Source organism: Lingula anatina, chromosome 8, assembly GCF_051362555.1.
Source record: "Lingula anatina isolate TDL-2025a chromosome 8, LinAna3.0, whole genome shotgun sequence".
NCBI classification, from domain to species: Eukaryota; Metazoa; Brachiopoda; class Lingulata; order Lingulida; family Lingulidae; genus Lingula; species Lingula anatina.
The window spans coordinates 9,091,276-9,109,022 of record NC_141774.1 but is presented as its reverse complement, the minus strand read 5'-3'; the positions used below and the strand labels follow the sequence as shown (position 1 = coordinate 9,109,022).

The 17,747-nt window shown below is 36.0% G+C and overlaps 1 protein-coding gene across 4 annotated transcripts in view; it reads left to right on the top strand.

Annotated features, from left to right (window-relative positions):
* The window catches only part of LOC106180990 (uncharacterized), a 120,754-nt gene that overhangs the window by 12,827 nt on the left and 90,180 nt on the right, over positions 1-17,747 (top strand). For 2 of the 4 annotated variants that reach the window (XM_013565213.2, XM_013565212.2), the window contains exon 2: positions 4,037-4,096. The exons of the other annotated variants lie outside the window; for them this stretch is intronic. The gene's annotated coding sequence lies outside the window, so the exon portion shown is untranslated. The remainder of the gene's footprint in view (positions 1-4,036; positions 4,097-17,747) is intronic. 4 annotated transcript variants of the gene reach the window in all.

Genomic DNA, 17,747 nt, shown 5'->3' with positions numbered 1-17,747 from the left:
TGTCGCTTGCAACAAAACATCTTTCCCCACTTAAGACTGCAAACAGGGGTTAATAGCCCTATTTAGCCTGTCATTTGGTTTGTTCCTACATGTCTCTGAGGGCTCATAGATCATGTTGATCATCTAAATCATCGCACTTGTGATGAGCGGCCACTCAATGTTTTTTTTTCTTTTTCTTTTTACTGATAGAAATGGTTTTTAGATTATTTAATTGATTTGTGTGTGTGTGTGTGTTTTATAAGTGGAAAAAATGTCTGCAAGCCTTTCACCATATTTGTGGTTTAGGAAGAATGTTTTGAACTTCAGGTGTGGTAGGTTCACAATTTTTTTTCCAGAATCAATAGTTTGATTGATGAAATCAAATATCTCTTATTTTAATGATTATCATATATGAATGGTCAGATATGTCAGATGTTCAACATTTAGTGCAGAAATTGGATAAAATATGTTTCTGAAACCCATCTTAAACTTTATTATTATTATTATCATTATTATTATTATTATTATTATTATTATTATTATTATTTTATTCTTTTGCTGCTTAACATTATATCAAGTCATCAATGGTCACTGTCTACATTCCCTATCTATAAATTAATATCGTTCATTGTGACTCCCAGTGCACACGACGAAATTGCAATTCATATTACATACTTTATTTAGTACTATTTTAGAAAGCTATAAATATAAACATATCAATTTGTCAATTTTCTCTTAACAGAAGTGGTGTCCCCTTTTTGGCACTACCTACCACATGTCATTTTTACCACAGGAACACTCCTTTTCATTAAATCCCCCCTCCCAGCGTTCCTTATTAGATACTGGATGCTAAAGGTATGTATACCTTTCTGCATAAGCGCACTGAGATGTTATGCAACTTTTGGCATTTTGTGCTGGGTGTTTTTGATGTGAGGCTAAAAACAAGGCCAAACTGATAGTGGGTCCGTTCTAAGCTCATAAGCTGTGGTGTATCATGGGTCAGTTTGGTCATTTATTGACCATCCCTTTTTTATCACCTTTGTGGACGTGTGATAAAATGACCAAATGGTCAAAATTTGGCTGGTTGATCAACATTTATTACTTAATATCTCTACACATTCTGTGTTTGTTTTTTAATCCTTCTTTACAGCTCTTAAGAAGGTGGTTCTAGATACAACTTTACAATGTCAGGTCAATCAAAAACCACTTTTTCATTTTTTTTTATTTGCTTCTGTGAAGGACTTTAATTTTGCCACATGTTCAGTGTTAAGAACAATGTTGAGATCAAACCAACCTTTTTTTATCAAACTTGTAAAAATGACCCAGGAATTGACGTTTTATCAGGAGTTAAGTAATTTGATCATAAGCCCCATGTTTACCTCTTTTTATAACCTCTATGAAGTACCCCCTTAAAATGACCATTGACCAGTGGTGGTATTAATCCGGTATGAAGTCCTTTTTTATCACGTCTATAAAAGGGTTCTTAAAAATGACCCTTCGTGGCTTTCATCAGGTTTTCGCTGACAAAACGTGGCTGGGGGTTGTTAGTTTATGATTTGGAGAATGAAAGGCGCCAGAGCTAAGAATGCAGTCACATGTTCACTTGTTTGTATTTCTGTAGGTGAAAAAATAAAAAGGCCTTAGAAAAAATAGCCCCTCATTCAATAGCTTTCTGCTGGTTTCTTTGATATGCGGCCTGTTATGTAACACTCGGTATTGCGTTTCCTAGCCCTGAAGGGTTGGTGGATTTTTTCACCAAACGGAGTTGCATAATCAGGATTTTTAGCACACAAAAAAATGTATATCTGTAGCTGACAGGGGAGTTATTGAGTACGAAGAATTCCACACGAAGATATGTGGTAAGTGGACAGTGGTGTATTAAGTAACAGGACTCATTTCTACCTTGAAGGTTTTTTTTTTGGTGGCGAATATAGAATAAGTGGTTCAATGGGTTGCTTTCATGTTAGTAGACGTGTTGATTTTGGTATTTTGAGCAAAGCGATCAGGATGGGCAGAAATGGTAAGAAAGTTAAAAGTTCAGTTATTGGTCAACAAAAAGATGTCTAGATGGCATTTTTCAAGGTCGGTAATATATGAATACTTTGGTTTTTATAGTGATGAAGCTTGGAATTAAGAGCATGTTAGTGTGTGATTATTTCTATATATTTGAGAGAGAGGGGGCAGGTAAAATCTAGCTAGGGTTGTTTGTGAATTTTGTGCATTTATCTTAGTGGTATTGTGATCATGAATGTAAAAAGGTTCCCTTTTTTTTTCAAACATTTAAGGGAATATTTGCTGAAGTCTTTGCAACAAAGGTTTTTGAAGGGAGAGTAGAGATTTGACTTTTATTTTTATAAAAATTTGTCCTCGTTCCTCCCTAAAGGACAAGGTAGGACATCTTTAATTTTCTGCATGAATTTATCTGATATTTTTCTCCTGCATAAGATTTGTTAAATACTTATCTTTCCAGGATTGAAAAGATGAAGTAGTGAAGTCTTTATTCACTTTTTATGACAAAAATCTTCATAAAAAACAAAAGCTTCAAATTTAGAAACAAAAAACTGTATGGGTAGAGAAAATCTCATGCTTTTTTCCCCCAGAGATGGTATCAATTTTCAAAGGTTTAACTGGGAAGCATTATATTTCACAGCAACAAGGGGAATTGGTCATGTCTTATGCAATAGCTAATATACTGCCTGAACTAAAAAGCAAATTAAAATCCTGTTAGCTTCAGTAGCTGCGCACTGTGGTTTTTATTGGGAAAATGCTGTTAGGTAATTACTAAACCATTTCATAGACAGGCTGCCCTTTGTAAATGATATTTTGTGGCCGAAATATTCGGTGAATATTGGCATTGCAATGTAATGATTTTCATAGTAATTACTTCCTCCCGGTAAAGAGAGCCCAATAAAGATCTTGCGTAACCGAGCCCAGTTAGCTGTGTTTTAAGGTCCTGTTTTAACTACAGATTGCCAAACGATGAGCTGAGAGACAGAGACAATAGAAGGCTGTTAATCAACAAGCAATTTAGACCCATTCCTCTTAAATCGGCTCCATTAGCCCTGGTCTCATTTCATTACTGCGTGACCCCAAGGTGAAACAAATATAAGTAGAAAAATAATGACTCCTCGGTAAAAATACACTTTACAGCCTACTGCAAGAATCCTTATTGCTAGTGTTCAGTCAAGCTGGGCAGAAAAGAACAGATGGCATTTATCTCTATTTCATTCCCGGCCTAAGCTGTTTTTGTTACCCCGGGTATTGATTGGGTAATATTATGTAATATCTTGGCGGAAAAGCACTTAAAAACCATTCCCTTGCAGTGCTGTTATTTGCACAGGCTAATTGAGATTTGCAGCGCAAAAAGACTAGAATTTCACCTTAGTGTGGTCAAGGGATTTCAGCCACAAGCTGGACGGGTCCCAGCTGGACAGGGGGCACTTGTTTGTATATTTGGTGTTTCTGTCCGTTGGAGTTTTTTTTCTAAGGGAGATCAGTGAGTTTTTATGACAGGATTCAAAGGGGTATCACATGTAGTTTAAATAAAGAAGAAATAGGAGGTGTTTTTTCAGGAGCTTGGGTTTAGTTGTATTGTGATGATGACAATTTTTTTTTTTGGGGGGGGGGGAGGGGTGAAGGGAACCTTTTTTATGGAGGAAAATGTTTTTGATTTTTGGCCTGTTTGTTATTATTTACCTCTAACATGTGGCTGCATACTTTTTTCAAATAAGCAAGTGGATTTCCATTACTATGTATCTATGTATGTGAGTCATTTGTCAGCCCTCATTGCCATTTGTGATACTTTTATGCTGTCTTTCTCTCTCATCTCTCGCTTTCTCTCTCTCTCTCTCTCAAATAAAGACTATTCCATTAACAAGTACATGAAGAGAATTTCATATTTACACAGCTAAGTTTTGATTGGATACCATTTCAAAGTAGAAACAAGATGCTATTGGCAGTTTTCAAATTGTTGTGATTTCCTGAATGCCCCCCTTATGAAAGAAAAACTGACGTTTGATAAATGAACTACTTACTTTTCCGTATTTAATATTTTCAGATTTTGCTTTGTTGTAAGTCTGAAGTCAAGGACACAGCAATTTTCAGCAACTTTTTCATAGTAAGTATTATTATTTTTGTATAAATTGATAAAAGATAATTGTATTTAAATTAAATACACATGGATTTTATCATTGAGGTACAGGGGTTTTCCCAGAATTTGCAGTACGGGGAAGTTCAAAATGTTCAACTGTAATTTGGTCGCTGATATACAGGGAGTCCGAGTACAAATATACTTTCGTTCCTCAAAGACTTCATGCGCCATCAGCCGCCGTTGAAAATATAGGCTGTCTTTTGAGGTCAGAGGCCATCCAAATGACGGCTGGATGGCTTTCTGGGAAAACCCTTGGACCCCCCCTCCCCCCATGAGCTATGACCTTATGACCTTGGTCACATGATTTACTTGTTAATGTGAGCTCCAAAGTTGGTCATGTGGTCATGAAAGGTAGAAACGTCATTGCTCAGGGATAAAATCAAGCTAAGGGCTCATTCCCAACAAAACTATTGTCGTATGTTTATCAATCCTACATAGAACAACAGTTTCATTGGGAACGAGCCCTTAGGACACATCCAAAACTATAGTTGATCCTCTGACTAAGAGACCTTTCCCACAGATATTTAGATCGATCTATCCCCTGGGGAGTCTCACTAAATTGCTGTCAACTTGACCGGCTTAAATGTCTGTCACGCTTAGTAAAACTGTTAGGGGGTAATTTGCTTTACCGTAGCTGATTCTGTAGCCGTGACAGACGTTCAAGCCTCTTGAGCTGACAGCAATTTAGCGTGAACCCCCAGGGAGTTAGGTCAATCCAGATGGGTCGATCTAAATCTGTGGGAATGCAGTCTAACTAGTCCACACATCAAATATGACACCACCCACTAGAAAGCATGCTGAGATATAATAGTTTTGCCCCTGCTGACACAGTGAGCGTGGGAGGCAGAAATCCACTGTCAAGTGTGTTTGCAATATTTGATCCGTAGGAAAAAAAAAAACAAAACAAAAACAAACAAACAAAAAAAAAAAAAAACAGCCACAAGACTATAACCCAGATGGGAGGGGGGTGAATACAACTTTTTTTGTATTAGATACTAGATATGGAGATAACGTAGGCAAGGAAATAATCACTTCCTGTATCCCTCTTCCTCTTTTGTTATTTGCATTACATCCACTTTCCTTGTTTTGTGTGATTATCTCCAACCTCTGTGAAAAAAGTGGGCGGAGAAAAATGGATTGATTTCCTATAGATTAATTTTGTAATGTTTTACAATTTCCTTTGGTGCAATGAAGTGTTGTAATAAAGGTGACTGTTTTAAGAGATTTTTGTATAATAAATGGGAAATGTGGAGTCCTGTTATCAAGCAAGGAATATATTCATTACTGCATATGATAAGGTACGGGGTATTGCGGCATGATTTTGGAGGACTGAGCATGTGTAACTTTGGATGAGGTGATTATACATGCCTGCGTGTGTGTGTGTGTGTGTTTGTGTGTGTGTCCATGCGTGTGTGAGTATGTGTGTGTGTGTGTGTAAAGGATGATTTGATAGTTCTGAAATGGGATTTTGCATTCTTGGGAAGGAACTTGCGTGTTGTGGTTATCATAGTATTAGAAACATTTAGAAAAAAAACGTGGTGAAGATAATGTGTCTGTAATTTGTTTATTTTGTATGAAAAATGAGGTGTCCAAGTCGCCACACTGGAATTGGAGAACAATTTTCACTGATTTTTTTATGGACAGACATCTAGCCATCACCCTGCTGAATTTTTTTTGATCATAGTCGCAATAGAAGAAAAACATGCTACTCTGAAGTGCCAAATAAACGTGCCGGCACGTTTATTTTTTTTCCGGATATTTTCCACCCGGCACGATCTTATTCTCCCCGGCACGATTAATAATTTTCCACACGGCACGGTTATTTGGCACTCACTGTGCCGGTTGGAAATATTTTTGATCGTTTCAGAAATGTTGATGATCGTTTCATTGGACAAGTTAATAATTATTAATGACCTGTCGCAAGCACTACACTCGAACTTGTTTTTAGCGTAAATAAAAGCTGCAGTGTTTCTCCAGCATATAAAGAGCGAGGCGCCGCGTTAAAATTTGTCAAAAGCACCGCCTCGCTGGGCTGAATGGAACAAAAAAGTATATTTTCACTCATGCTGACTGAAATTTATATTTATTTCTAAGCAAATATGGCATTCTATTTACATACTGTAACGTAATCCCATGCTTCTGAGCACTTGATTTAGTAGTAACGAAAATACGCATGCGCGTATGCCATCTCCCTGTGAGTGCCTCGTTTTCGCAGTTCTGTGCTTTATTTGAAGTATACGAGACAGAGCGAAACGAGGCAACTGCTCTCGACAACATTTCGTCACGTCACAAATACACTTTCTCTGTCACTTCGTCATGTTCCGAAATTAAGACCGCCTGTTGTGTGTTTTTATAGTTTACGTTTATTAGTACCACCAGCGTGTACGCTGGCGGTACTCATGGTTTTAGTCCCGACCCGTCTCGTCCGGCTCCGCCGGCTCCGCCGGCTCTGCCGGCTCCGTTGGCTCCGCCGGCTCCGTAAGCTCCGCCGGCTCCGCGTACTGGCGCCGGATACAAGTCACCGTTACCGCTTCTCCTCCTAGACCGCAAGGACCCCTGTCCCCATCTCTTGGATTTAGGTCACATATAACCTCAACTTGAACCCCCAGGTTTTTTTGTCTCAGTCGGTACATTGACCTGGGCGTGACGCTCCTTGAAATGCACCCTTGTCAAAATTTTTGAAAATTCAATGCCAATTATCTACCCTACGGAAGGAATTATGGGAAAATTTTCTACAGACGGCTTTCCAAAAGTCATATGTGTAGATTTCAAATATGCCCTTGGATTTGACCTTTGACCTTTATTTCAAGGTCAAACGGGCCAAAATTTTCAAAAAAATGAAATTTTTTACGAAAAAAAATATTATTTGCACTGTTATTCAGACACTACACAGACTTAACCAATAATTATATTGGAAAGTGTTACCCTTTGGGTCATCTTTCATCTCTGTGAATTTGGGGTCAATCGGTGCATTTTCACAGGAGTAGCGGCCATAAAATACCGAAAATGAAAACTGTCTCTAATTCGGGAACCGTTAATGCTAGCGACCCGTTCTTTTTTGCATTTTGTAGAGCATGTAAAGCCCAACACTGAGAGTGGTCTCCGTTTTTTTGTATTTCATACGGTTTTCGTGTTATGCTGTATTAAAAAGTACTTTGTGGTGGCACATTTTTGTAACTCAGAATTGTAACATTTAGTCCCTTATATCTCCAAAACTGGCAGAGATAGGTCAATAGTTATTATTTAAGTTGAATAGGAAGTCATTTACTTGCAATCTAGATGTGAGCTTGAAATTGACCTTTGACCTACTTTTCACCATGAACTGAACTTTGCAAATTTTTGTTCCCTTTTATCTCCAAAACTGGCAGAGATAGGTCAATAGTTACTATTGAACTTGAATAGGAAGTCACATACTGGCAATTTAACAGTGACCTTAAAATTGACCTTTGACCTACTTTTCACCATGAATTGAACTTTGCCAATTTTTGTTCCCTTTAATCTCCAAAACTGGCAGAGATAGGTCCATAGTCACTATTAAACTTGAATAGGAAGTCACATACTGGCAATTTAACAGTGACCTTAAAATTGACCTTTGACCTACTTTTCACCATGAATTGAACTTTGCCAATTTTTGTTCCCTTTAATATCCAAAACTGGCAGAGATAGGTTATGGGTGGCGGTTTATACAAAAATGCAAAACACGATTAGTCGTCATCGTTATCAGATCAGTCGAAATGAAAACACGATTAGTCGTCGTCGTTATCAGATCAGAAGGCAAAATACGACTAGTAGTCGTCAAAACGCAACTAGTCATCAAAACGCAACTAGTCATCATCAAAACGCAACTTGTCATCATCAAAACGCAACTAGTCATCATCAAAACGTAACTTGTCATCAAAACGCGATTTGACGCCAGATGGCGCCCATTGTACGAAAATCTAGGCCAAGTCACATGATCCACAGTGATCAAAATGGCGGACGTTATTGAAGCAGCATTATCATATTCCTCGCTCGAACTCGAGAATTATCTCTACGCGTACAATCTAATAATGATATTATATATATAATAATATCTGGAACTTGTGAAATGAGTACAACAATAAAGCAGTGCTTCACAAGTGTGTGTTTTTGTTTTTTTTAAAATTTATAACATGTCCAAATTATTTAATAAATTATCTAATTATTTATTATTTCGAGAATTATCTCTACGCGTACAATCTAATAATGATATTATATATATAATAATATCTCGAACTCGAGATAATTCTCGAGTTCGAGCGAGGAATATGATAATGCTGCTTCAATAACGTCCGCCATTTTGATCACTGTGGATCATGTGACTTGGCCTAGATTTTCGTACAATGGGCGCCATCTGGCGTCAAATCGCGTTTTGATGACAAGTTGCATTTTGATGATGACTAGTTGCGTTTTGATGATGACAAGTTGCGTTTTGATGACTAGTTGCGTTTTGACGACTACTAGTCGTATTTTGCCTTCTGATCTGATAACGACGACGACTAATCGTGTTTTCATTTCGACTGATCTGATAACGATGACGACTAATCGTGTTTTGCATTTTTGTATAAACCGCCGCCCATAATAGGTCCATAGTCACTATTAAACTTGAATAGGAAGTCACATACTGGCAATTAATCAGTGACCTTAAAATTGACCTTTGGCCTACTTTTCACCATGAATTGAACTTTGCCAATTTTTGTTCCCTTTAATCTCCAAAACTGGCAGAGATAGGTCCATAGTTACTATTGAACTTACATAGGAAGTCATGAACTGGCAATTTACTGTGACATTTAAATTGACCTTTGACCTTCCTTTTACTATGAACTGAACTTAGCAAATTTTCGTTCACCTTTATCTTCAAAACTGACAGATAGGTCCATAGTTACTATTGAACTTGAATAGGAAGTAATACACTAGCAATCTGTGACCTTGAAATTGACCTTTGACCTACTTTTTATGATGAACTGCTTTTTGCATGTTTTCTGGCCTTTAAATCTGCAAAATTGGCAAAGAAATGTCCATGGTTGCTATTGAACTTGAATAGAAATTCATATACTATGATATTGAAATTGACCTTTGACCTACTTTTTCACCATGAACTGAGCTTTGCATATTTTCTTGCCTCTCATATCTTGAAATCTAGCAGAGATGTGCCCATTGTTTCCCCTAGGTTTTCTCTTTTGTCAGCATATATGCACCATTGACAACACATTTCAAGGAAAACCAATAGGCCTTTTGTCTAGAGAATACAGTAGTGAGCAAGGGTAGGAAAATGCAAGTCAATTTGAAAATCTGCTTGATTGTATCATTTTTAGTTATATTTTTTGCATATTTTGAGAACTCTTGTTGATTGCATCTTATAGAGCTTGTCAAACACCAGACTGGTGATGGTGTCCCTTTTAGGAGGGGGGGGGGGGTCCATACGAATGCGCTTACTCCAGCTGGTGGTACAATATCTGGAGGCGGTATCGCCTCTCTGATCCTCTAGTTCACTGATAAAAATGGAGAAAATTAAGTGCACTTTGTTGATTTTATAAATTTGGAGAAGATTTTTTACTGATTTACGGGTTAGTTTTGTGAAAGCAGTAGCGTTGTAAAACTGGGTCACGTCAGTATTTCGTGTGCATTGAATATGAATTTCCATCACTGAATAGAATCATATAAATGAACAAACGAAGAACTCAAATTGGTGATAAGTGTGATTTTAATCTCTTTAATTCTGAAAAATTCATTTCACGGTGTTTGAAGTTGTTGATTATAAATTACATCTCAAACTACGTATAATTAGTAGCGGGAGTCGCTTTGCGCTGAACGACAGGAGAGAACATTTTTTGCCGCAGTTTTATTTAAGGATGAAGCGCTCCCACACGCAAAGTTACTTTCAGAAAGGTGAAAAATGGTAAGAACAACATATTATATCAACTTTTTGGTCAATCCAAAAATAATTCAATATAGGAAGCCCCTTTTCTTGATTCCTGTAAGTATTAAAGTAGTTAATTTTTTTTTTTTTTTTGAAATAGTATGTTCTATAATTTTTGAAAGTTTAAATTAGCATTATAGGAACTGCTGCTGCTGAACCTTAAACTTCAAGATTGACTAAACTGAGTGAATGCATAGACAGGGAAATAAATTTTGTCTAAACCTTTGTTATGTCATTACTAAATTAATTCCTCAAAACATCTAAAACAAGACAATTCAGTGACACATAAGATGTAAAAAAAAATTACATAAATTCCCTAAAATGCACCAAATTGCACCTCGATTGAAAAAATTTTCCAGGGGAGCTTGGTGATAGAGATTACTCTAAATAGTTAAAATATGTTAAACTATGTGTATAAAATCAAAGGTAAATTTGTCTAGATATTGTGTTTTTTTATGTTTAATAAACATAATTTTTCCAGATTTGAATATAATTTAAAATTGCCATTACAATTATTCATTGAAATTATCAAAATTGATAAAATTTTCCGGGGGGCACAGTTATTCCGCTAGGCACTGTTATTAAATATCGGGAATTTTTCCAGGGGGCACAGTTATTCCGCTAGGCACTGTTATTAATTTTGGAAAGTTTTCCGGGGGGCACTGTTATTCCGGTAGGCACTCTTATTCGGCACTTCAGAGTACTCATTATTCTCAGACTTCCAGGAATGATTTTTAAGCTCAAGTGCAAAATCCAGCATGATTGAATGGGTTTTCATGTTTTTGTTTGTAAATTATGAACTTTCTATAAACACATTGTTTTCTAGTCCAACTCTGCATCATCCCTTAATAATTTATAAACATTTATTTACAATATGAATAAATATATATTTATCTTGTGTGACATATTCAAATAAATCAATAAAAGAAGAACCCCCTTTAATTTGCATACATTTGCATAAATTTGCATATGCCTTCCTGTCTGTTAACTTATTTAGCAGTGAAAGTTTGAACTATATAATAGTATAGGTAGTGTTACATGAGGGAGATTGATTACCATAGCGTGACACTAATAGAGAACAATCCTGAGCATTAAGATATTATGACTTGTGTAACAAGGGGCTCGTTTCCAATGGAACTATCATTCTTTGTAGAATGACGGAACTCCATGGGGACTTGCTGAATGTAATCAGTTTAACAGGTTAACATGCCTCCTTTCCTTTCCAAATTTATTTGTATGATTATCAGCTTTTCTCTTTTCAACTCAACTTCAGGAGGAGGTGTATTAATCTGATTGCTTTTAGCAAGAGTCTCCACAGAGTTGGATCGATCTGCATAGATCGATATTTTCATTGGGAACAAGCCCAAAGTCTAATGCCTTTACATATATCTTTCTTAACATGCCATGATTTTATAATTGTAACATGCAATGACACTGTTTGTGATACCTGTCAACCCTACAAAGTATATAAAAGGCAGCGAGATTGAGTTAGGGCCTGATCTCTGGTGCACATGTTCATACTAAGATCATAATGAAAAAATTCTCCTGAAAATGTTTTAATAGGTTCATCTCATGCTTTGAATTGAATTTTTTTGTTATTATGGTGATTTTGTTATCAATTAAATGCAATTTGTAATTTAAAGTACTACAAATATGTAAGTGTGAATATGTAGATTGAAAAAAAGCAGAAAAAAAACAATGCAGATTTGGAATCACATATACTTTACTATAGAGTTGCTTTCAAAAAATTCTTTCAGTTGTTGTGGACAATCAATAGAATAAGGCTTTTTTGCATCAAACAAAAAGTAAGAAGTGTAAGAATTAAAAATGATTAACAAAGAAAATTGAATGAAGTCCAACTGGGGCTCACACAGAAAAAAATCCAAGAAATGACAAAACCAATATTTAAGGTTCAACGCTTTCCATCCAGTGCAAAGCATGACTGCTTCAATAAACCAGTAAGAATACAGAAAATCTGCGAAGCACAAATTTCATTTTCTGGTAATTCCCTTGATTTGCATTTTTGCGCTGACTATTGTGCTATTACATAAAAACGAGAGATCCGGATATTAAGGTCCGCATGGCCTGGAGACCCTATCCAATGAACTAAGCTGCAATTATTTATCGTATTCAGCAGCTTCTAGGAGACGGATAAAATACTTCTATTTGAGAGTCAGTCAGTGCTTTTGGTATTATATTATTGTACCACCAGCGTTAGCGCTGGCGGTACACATGGTTTCGGTCCCGTCCGGATCGTTCCGCCGGCTCCGCCGGCTCCGCCGGCTCCGTTGGCTCCGCCGGCTCCGCCGGACGGCTACCGTTACCGCTTCTCCTCCTAGACGGTAAGGGCCCCCGTACCCATCTCATGGATTTAGGTCACCTATAATCTCAACTTGTTCCACGTAAAATTTGGGCTTTGTCGGTATTGGGTTCTGGGTGTGGCACTCATTGCAATGCACCCTTGTCTAAAAATGGCAAAATTAAATGCTAATTATCTACCCTACGGAAGGAGTTATGGGAAAAATTTCTATAGACGGCTTTCCAAAAGTCATATGTGTAGATTTCAAATATACCCTTGGATTTGACCTTTGACCTTTACTTCAAGGTCAAATGGGCCAAAATTTTCAAAAAAATGAAATTTTTTACGAAAAAAAAATTTTTTGCCCTGTTATTCAGACACCACACAGACTTAACCAATAATATTATTGGAAGGTGTTACCCTTCAGGTCATCTTTCATCTCCATGAATTTGGGGTCAATCGGTGCTTTTTCACGGGAGTAGCGGCCATAAGATACCGAAACTGAAAACTATCTCTAATTCGGGAACCGTTAATGCTAGAGACCCATTCTTTTTTGCATTTTGTAGAGCATGTAAAGCCCAACACTGGAGGTGGTCTCGGTTTTTTTGTATTCCATACGGTTTTCGAGTTACGCTGTATCAAAAAGTACATATTGGTGGTAAAAGCAAAATGTGAAGTACGGTAATGGATAATAAATTTTGAACTCTGGAAAAATAAAACATAAGGCTTGGCAAAGCAGACAACTTGTGTTCAAAAATGACATTATTTCATCAAATTTGAACTTCTGAAACTTCAGAGCACCTCCTATTTCAAGAATTTTGACCAAAATGACATTTTCTTTATTTTAATTAATTTTTTCTGTACGAAATTTAAGGCACATTATGGTAACTCCAAAATTATAACATTTAGTCCCTTATATCTCCAAAACTGGCAGAGATAGGTCCATAGTTACTATTGAAGTTGAATAGGAAGTCATATACTGGCAATCTTACTATGACCTTGAAAGTGACCTTTGACCTACTTTTCACCATGAACTGAACTTTGCAAATTTTTCTTCCCTTTTATCTCCAAAACTGGCAGAGATAGGTCCATAGTTACTATTGAACTTGAATAGGAAGTCATATACTGGCAATCTAAATGTGACCTTAAAATTGACCTTTGACCTACTTTTCACCATAAACTGAACTTTGCAAAATTTGCTTCCCTTTTATCTCCAAAACTGGCAGAGATAGGTCCATAGTTACTATTGAACTTGAATAGGAAGTCATATACTGGCAATCTAAATGTGACCTTAAAATTGACCTTTGACCTACTTTACACCATGAACTGAATTTTGCAAATTTTGCTTTCCTTTTATCTCCAAAACTGGCTGAGATAGGTCCGTAGTTACTATTGAACTTGAATAGGAAGTCATATACTGGCAATCTAAATGTGACCTTAAAATTGACCTTTGACCTACTTTACACCATGAACTGAATTTTGCAAATTTTGCTTTCCTTTTATCTCCAAAACTGGCTGAGATAGGTCCGTAGTTACTATTGAACTTGAATAGGAAGTCATATACTGGCAATCTAAATGTGACCTCAAAATTGACCTTTGACCTACTTTTCACCATAAACTGAACTTTGCAAATTTTGCTTCCCTTTTATCTCCAAAACTGGCAGAGATAGGTCCATAGTTACTATTGAACTTGAATAGGAAGTCATATACTGGCAATCTAAATGTGACCTTGAAATTGACCTTTGACCTACTTTTCACCATGAACTGAATTTTGCAAATTTTGCTTCCCTTTTATCTCCAAAACTGGCTGAGATAGGTCCATAGTTACTATTGAACTTGAATAGGAAGTCATATACTGGCAATCTAAATGTGACCTTGAAATTGACCTTTGTCGTACTTTTCACCATGAACTGAATTTTGCAAATTTTGCTTTCCTTTTATCTTCAAAACTGGCAGAGATAGGTCCATAGTTACTATTGAACTTGAAAAGGAAGTCATATACTGGCAATCTAAATGTGACCTTAAAATTGACCTTTGACCTACTTTACACCATAAACTGAATTTTGCAAATTTTGCTTCCCTTTTATCTCCAAAACTGGCTGAGATAGGTCCGTAGTTACTATTGAACTTGAATAGGAAGTCATATACTGGCATTATAAATGTGACATTAAAATTGACCTTTGTCCTACTTTTCACCATAAACTGAACTTTGCAAATTTTGCTTCCCTTTTATCTCCAAAACTGGCAGAGATAGGTCCATAGTTACTATTGAACTTGAATAGAAAGTCATATACTGGCAATCTAAATGTGACCTTGAAATTGACCTTTGACCTACTTTTTATCATGAACTGAACTCTGCTAATTTCTTTCTCTTTTAACTTCAAACTTGACAGAGATAGGTCCATAGTTACTCTTGAACTTGAATAGGAAGTCATATACTGGCAATTTACTGTGACCTTGAAATTGACCCTTGACCTACCTTACGAAGAACTTAAATTTGATTGTACCATATATATTTTTTGCAATAGTTTAAAAATTCTTGTTGATTGCATTTTTACAGCTTGTCAAGCACAAAACTGGTGGCTGTGTCCCTTATTTTGTGTATGTGGGGGTCTATACGAATGCGCTTGCTCCAGCTGGTGGTACAATATTTGGAGGCGGTATCGCCTCTCTGATCCTCTAGTTGACTATGGGGGCAGCAACCATAAAAAAGGCTAAACAAGTGGACATTACAGCTGTGGGCATCAGCAGTAGTAGTGGGCATTATGGTTGATGATTATTTGCGGAGGTTGCATAATAGCATTGGTGGAGATCCATCAAATATTAAAATTATAGTACTCCATGAATATCATTGTTAATAGGTAAACTTTCTGGTGTTTGCACATTTCTCATGCCCTTTTGGGGCACATGCCATGTGACAAGTAGGGCTGCAAGATATGGATTATAAATGCTGATGTATGGAAAAGGGGTGGTGTTGGGGGGGGGGCGAAGAGAAAACAGAAATATTTTATCAATAGAAAAGGATCAAAATTAAGCGTAAAAACAAGAAACCTAGTGAATTTATGACATGAATTATGTAAAAAAAGCAACAAAACCATTTAATTTCTAGTGAAATTTTATCGGGAATTGTTGTTTAAGTACCAAAACAATTTTATTTCTTCACTTGTAACAAGCATGGCTTGCTTGTGATACAATACATATTATACTTTGCCAGGAATCGAAAATAAAACACTATCCATATCCCTGGCACCTACAAAACATGGTAGAGCCCCAGAAGATGTATTATATAAATGATTGCATCTCATTTAGAAAAAAAATCTGTTGCACATTGCATTGTGTAAACTTTGCACTTGGTGACTTGAGTTATAATTGTTTGGCCGGTAATGTGTGGAATATGTGATTTATAATGCAATGAAATGGAAAAATTGTTTTTCTGTATACTGGATTGAAGGTGGGCTGACTTTAAAAGATATATATTATATTCAATAAGCATGTGCTGATTATATGACTGTTTTTTAAATGATCTCATTGTTTTTCTCCAAAATGATGTTTCTTAATTAGAACTGGATTATTAGTGATTTATGATTTGACATTTTTTGTTTTTTCTTTAGTTTTTATGCATGGACAGTGTTTTTAATTAAAAAAAAAAAATTTTTTTTTCAGTATTTGTATCTTGACTGATGTGAATCAGCAGGAATGATAGTTCTGGACTCGAAGAAATGTTTTGTTTCACATGAGGATGAAAATGAGTTAAAATGAATCAAAAAAGAATCAGAAATATAACTCCGTTGATAGGTCTTTTTTTTTGCACACCAGTAATGTCATAGAAGTTTGCTTGCCAGAAAGCTGTATAAGCATCCTTTTAAAACAAAATATGAGCTTAAATTTTTTTTTGTAGCCTTTTTAAAAAATTGGGCATTGTGTAAGCAGTGTGCCTTTTCAAAACTGATGCTTTGTAAATTAATGCAAATAATAATCTATTCAAGACTTCTTTACTGTCTGCATCATAATTGAAACCCCTCGGTAAATATTTGAATGTGTCTTCAAAATAATCTTTCATTTTCATTGAATAGATTGTCAAGAAAATTCAGTATAAGTTTGGTTTTAGTTATGTTTAATTTCCTTCTTATGTAGTGAAATTTACAGATACTGTATTTTAAGTCATTAGTTCATAAAATACAAATGTTCCTAGTGAGAGATAGCAACAAAATTGAATGGCAAGTTATCCTGTAGTTCCATGCTATACAGTAAAAGCACCACAAATACCATGCAAAAATATATTTTTAATAATTCCGAAAATTTGTATATCTGAAGGATTTGTAATTTTTCCCCCATTGAAAACATTTAAGTCATTAACGTAAATAATAGGTAACCTTGAGCCCCCAAAAATGGCATGATAATTCACTTATCAAAAAGTCATCAACTATTGCGTAACTTAAAAGGCAAAGTCTGGAGTGGTGTTATCGCACAATATTGCTAAATCATGACTCGGAATTTTCCATATGAAAAATTGTGAATTTTACAGGTACTGTATTTTTTAGGTCACTAATTCTTAGATATAGAACATTCTTATTGAGTGGAAGCAGCAGAAAGTTCTGAAAATGCTGGCTACCTCAGTTGGATTTTATTGAACAAAAGCACTGCGGATGTTAAACAAAAATATATTTTGATGGTTCCAAGAATATATGACTGAAAAATGAATATTTTTTCCTATTGAAAAATCGCTTCGTTACCTACATATGTGCCCCCCCCCCCCCCCCCCCCCCCCCCCCCCCCCCCCCGCCTCATTCCAATATACATTTCACGGTCAAGCAGCAGTGTTTTTGTGTAATAGAGGCCTGCATTTGTATGTTTTCTGTTTTTTGGATGTTGTAAACATTTTGGGAGTTATTGGCATTTACTTAAGAGCATTCATTTGGGTTCTGACATATTGCAGTTTGTGTCCTTTTACCTTTTAAAATGACTTGCCAAGTTTCGCTGAATGTTCATATATGGATGTCATAAAAAAAGGGCTAGCTAACTGTCCTACCTTTAATACTGTACATATCTGATTTACTCACCTAGGTTTTAACAGAGTTGCGTGTACAAAGATTCTTTAATATCACACTTAGGATTGACTATTGTTACTTCCCTTTTGCATCAAATTCTAAAATGAAACATAAGTTTTACATCACTTTATGAATCCTTTCCAATTGGCCTCAACTCAGATTATTATAATTCAACCATTTTCATTTGTTTCTTTTGAAGAAAGTTTAGTGCTTAGTCATGAGAAGGTGGTGTCTTTTTTTTCTCTAGCTGAAGTTCATAATTATTAATCTGGCAATTAGCGAAACTCCCAGTCGGTTCTTATTAGGTGAGAGGTAGAATTCCTTTGTTCAAAC